This window comes from Scylla paramamosain, chromosome 5, assembly GCF_035594125.1.
Source record: "Scylla paramamosain isolate STU-SP2022 chromosome 5, ASM3559412v1, whole genome shotgun sequence".
NCBI lineage: Eukaryota > Metazoa > Arthropoda > Malacostraca > Decapoda > Portunidae > Scylla > Scylla paramamosain.
This window is the reverse complement of record NC_087155.1, coordinates 22122556-22127555: the sequence shown is the minus strand read 5'-3', so window position 1 is coordinate 22127555 and position 5000 is coordinate 22122556. Positions and strand designations below refer to the sequence as shown.

The 5000-nt window shown below is 50.0% G+C and overlaps 1 protein-coding gene across 1 annotated transcript in view; it reads right to left on the bottom strand.

Annotated features, from left to right (window-relative positions):
- Window positions 1–5000, bottom strand: part of LOC135100959 (uncharacterized) — a 228424-nt gene that overhangs the window by 140419 nt on the left and 83005 nt on the right. The window lies entirely within an intron of this gene.

Here is a 5000-nt window from a genome sequence, read left to right as displayed (position 1 = left end):
ACACACACACACAAACACACACACACACACACACACACACACACACACACACACACACACACACACACACACCAAGAAAAAGAAAGCACTCAAACTATGGCAAATATGTTCCGTAGACTTGGTGAAAAGTGGGGAACATTCTCGGTAGACTTGTATGGGTGAGACTCCTTGGAAATGCTTCTAATATGTTTTTTTGCTTCGGCATATATTTCTTTCTTCATCAAAGACCCACCTTTCAGTGAATTTAAATGAAATCCTTCGGTGACTTTCTAAAATATCTTGCAGACAGACAAGCAAACAAGCAGAGAAACAAACATGCGTAAATACATAACTTACGCCAATTTCCAAGGCACGTTCTCATAACTTGTTTCGATTCACCTCTCCGGGCGACGACCTAAACCCGAGTGTTCAATTATATCAATGTGTGCGTATTTGCGAACTACAAACTGACGCAGCGTTGTGAAAAGAAAATGGAAAATAAATCAAATAGTGTTGGTAGTTGATAAGGAAAACAACAACAAGAAGGGTATATCATTGGTAATTATCGCCACACCCCACAGCCCTTCAGCGAGAGCCTACGTGTCTCGCTCCTTCAAGTGACACCCTCTAACCCTTCTCTCACTCTTAACTTCACCCTCTCCCTCCTCTTCTAGGCCGCCCCTCCCTTTCCATCACCAGCAAAGGAAGACCTGCCACAGCCTTGACAGTACAGCATCCCCTCCTTCCCACACCCCCACTCCACTCCCTCTTTCTCTCCTCTCTTCTCTCGCTGTGCATGAGAGAGAGAGAGAGAGAGAGAGAGAGAGAGAGAGAGAGAGAGAGAGAGAGAGAGAGAGAGAGAGAGAGAGAGAGAGAGAGAGAGAGAGAGAGAGAGAGAGAGAGAGAGAGAGAGAGAGAGAGAGAGAGAGAGAGAGAGAGAGAGAGAGAGAGAGAGAGAGAGTGTGTGTGTGTGTGTGTGTGTGTGTGTGTGTGTGTCAGCTTCCCCACCCACGTGCGGGGAGGGTCGCTTGATCCTGTCATCACTGATGTGCTGGAGGGGGCTGTTGTCAGCCATCAGCTTGGGCCTGTGGGCAGCTCAGACCACTATGTTGTCCTGACTCACATAAACGTAAGTGCGGCACGTGATGAGGACACAACCCGCTCCATCTGGCTGTGGGATCAAGCCGACTGAGCCTCTCTGCGTCAAGCTCTGTGCAGTACTGACTGGAACAGTCTGCTCTGGAGGAGCTGAGTGCAAAGCACGATCCGTCACCGCGCGCATACTCGCTCTGCAGGAGAAACACGTCCCACGCCGCTGCTTCACCTCTAAGCCTTGAGACCTCCCCTACTTTGGTTATCGCTGTCGCCTTCCTGCTGAGAGGAAATACTCTGCCTGGCTCCGGTACAAGAGAAACCCTTCACAAAGGAACAAGAACCTCCACCGGAAAGCATTCAGGCATGTGGAGGCAACTAGCAAGTGGGCAAAAAGGAGGTGGGAGGTCTGGAGTTGGAAATAAGAACTGGTGGACCCTTGTGAAGGAGAGGCAGGGTATAAACCGCCAGGAAGCCATTCCTCCCCTCACCAGACCAGACGGCTTCCATGCATCCAACAGCCGGGACAAGGCAGAGCTACTGGCTGAACACTTCGCGGAGATGACCGTCAAAGACCCAGGGAGGCCTCCTCCACGCCTAGAACTGGAGACAGCCGAGACGGTCACAACCCTGGAGGTGACGAGGGAGAAGGTGGAGCACCTGCTGAGAGAAGTCGACGTTAGAGAGGCCACAGGGCCAGACGACGTCAGCCCACGGACCCTGAAGCACTGCGCAAGTGCTTCAGGGCCGCTCTCACAGGTCTTCACGGCCTGCCTGAAAGAAAACACTTGGCCCTCCGTGTGGATGGAGGCACGCGTGGTGCCAGTCCACAAGAGGAACGCCAAGTCTGATCCAGGCAACTACAGGCCAATCTCCCTACTGTCTGTGGGGGGCAAGGTGTTCGAAAGCATTGTGGCGGTGGAAATATGTCGCCACCTGATAACAACCTCCTCTCGAACCAGCAATTCGGATTCAGAGCTGAACGGTCCACCTTGGACCTCCTACTCCTCTCCCGCGACTGGCAAGATGCCCTCGATGATGCTCTGGACACCCTGGTAGTAGCCTTAGACATAGCAGGAGCCTTTGACCGAGTGTGGCACGCTGGCCTGCTAGAGAAGCTGCGCGGAAAAGGCATCCAGAGCGACCTACTACACCTGCTGAGTGATTACCTCCAGGACAGGACTCTTCACGTTGTCGTAAATGGTCAGGCATCGCGTGCCCAGCCGGTGCGTGTATCGGTTCCACAGGGCTCCGTACTGGGCCCGATCCTGTGGAACCTGTACGTGGACGACCTGCTGCAGCTCGTGCTAGGTATATTTGCCTATGCTGACGACTGCACGTTCTCCCAATCCTACAGACAACAGGACAGCCGGCAAGTGGCTGTTGAGTTTAGTCATAAACTCAACCTGATAAAGGAGTGGGGTGAGTGACGGCAGGTTAACTTTGCCCCCAACAAGACGTAGGCGATGGTAGTATCCCAATCTACAGCCACCCCCCATCAGATAGAAGGGCGCGTGTAGTTTGGAGACACGGCACTGCATCTTGAAGACCACATCAGGATCCTCGTAGTGGACGTGGACCGGGAACTACGCTTCGGCCTGCACCTCCAGACCATCGCTCGACAGGCTTCCCTCCGCGTCCTCCACCCTGCGCAGGGTAAGGTCTTTCCTCGACAGCAGAGGGAATACTCCTGCTGTATAAGGCACAGATTAGGCCTTACCTGGAGTACGCTGCCCTGTCATGGATGTCTAGTGCACCCACGCATATGAGGAAGGTAGACAAAGTTGAGCGGAGAGTCATGCGGCTGGGTGGAGGTCAACCACCTCCAGCTGCCATCACAGGAACTGGCTCCCCTGGACTCCCTGGAATACCGGCGGGATGTCGGAGCGCTTGAGGTGTTCCACAAGGCCCAGGTACAGGAAGTGCCACACCTACCCAGACTGAGGTTACCACTGCGAGCTGCCTGGAGGGACACGAGGGACGGTGTCCACCAGCGATCAGCTTGTGGACGTACCAAGGTCACGGTCTAGTCAGCACCTCAGGACATTACCTATACTGCAAGGACTGCCCGCCTGTGGAACAGCTTCACCACGGGCACAACACGTGATCAGCAAATGTCAACACCGCAGGTGAAAGCTGGCGGCTCACAGGTGGAGGGCCTACCCTTCCAACCCCGATAGTGCTGCCTAGTGACATGAACACTTGCCCTCTATGTGCCACTGTATATTTTTTTTTTCTTTTTTTAGTATCTAAGCACTGGAGATAATTTCATAATTATAAATGTAAATGTTAATTTTTTTATCACTATATAGTAATATTTAAGGTCTTTTAGATAGGGCACGAGGCAACGTAACCCTGTAGACCTGTAGTTCATGTATATATGGATGTTTAAATGAGAGAGAGAGAGATGAGAGAGAGAGGGAGAGAGAGAGAGAGAGAGAGAGAGAGAGAGAGAGAGAGAGAGAGAGAGAGAGAGAGAGAGAGAGAGAGAGAGAGAGAGAGAGAGTGGGGGGGGGGAGAAGGCAAGCAAGCAGGCAGTAAGAACACGACTGATCAATAAACCAGAAGAACCATCAAACTTTAGTCATAAAAATGTGACTCAGATCGATGTGACATAAAAGCCAAAAAGTCTGCCCTTCTATTTAGTATTTCATCGAAAAATACACCGACAAAAAAAACAAAAAAAAACAGACAGAGGGAAAAAAGTGGCGGGAAGAAGTGAGCAGGAAATGGGTAATGTATCTCAGGGACTCGAAGAAGGCAACGCAAGGAAGGCAAAGGGAGGATTTATTGGACGGTGACGGTGAAAGCTGAGGAAGGGGGAACGTTTTGGGGGTAGCAGGTGAGTGGAGGAGGCACGGCGACGAAGAAGAGAAGTGCAGATAGCAAGGATGGCAAGTGAGGGTCGAGAAATAAAGAATCAAAGAGAATGTTAGTAAGATAAGGTTAAAATGTGAAAAGGGCCGAGAGAGAGAGAGAGAGAGAGAGAGAGAGAGAGAGAGAGAGAGAGAGAGGAGAAGAGGAGAGAGGAGAGAGAGGAGAGAGAGAGGAGAGAGAGGAGGAGAGAGAGGTGGATGCAAGGAATGAATATCGAATAGAACTCAGCAGGGTGATGGCAGTAAACCGATGATTCGAGAGAAGGAAGGATAAAAGCTGAACATGATGTTTTGTAGAAGATATTTACAGATTCAAGGCTTTAGACGAAACTTTATAAAGCAAGAAAAAAAATAAAAAAGAGTAAATACTATGAGCTGTAGGTAGAAAGAAAGCATTTCCTTGGATTTTCCTTGGAATGGACTACTGCTTCCGTGTCAGAGACCCGTCTTTGTGTGCTGAGCGCATAACAGAGGTGATAGTGTCCTGCATGGAGCCGTACATTCCTCACTCTTTTTCTCTGTCCTAAACCTTCCTAAACCTTGGTTTAACGACAGCTTGTTCTCGTGCTATATATACATGATAGAGAGGTGGCCCACAAAAAGGTACTTAAGCCTTCCTTCACCCAGAATCTCATGCACTTTATATTTCTGCCCGGAACCATGCCAAGGTCTGGTTCTCTCCAACTAGCCAAAAACTCCTTCATTAACAGAAAATGTCAAAACCTTTTCAAGATCTAACCATCCCCTCGTGATTTTCTGGCATCTAGCCAAAAATATCTCCAATAACTTTGCTTCTTCTTCTTTCCCTCCTCTACTTCCACCAGATGGCAACCACTGCTATCACATCTATTTCTAAAGCTGAAACTCTTTGCTCAAACCCTTTGCTAAAAATTCTACCTTGGACGATTCTGGGCTTGTTCCTCCCTCTCCTCCACCCTCTGACTACTTCATGCCACGTATTAAAATTCTTCGTAATGATGTTTTCCCCATGCCCTCGCTGGCCTAAAACCCTCGGAAGGCTTATGGACCTGATGGGGTCCCTCCTATTGTTCT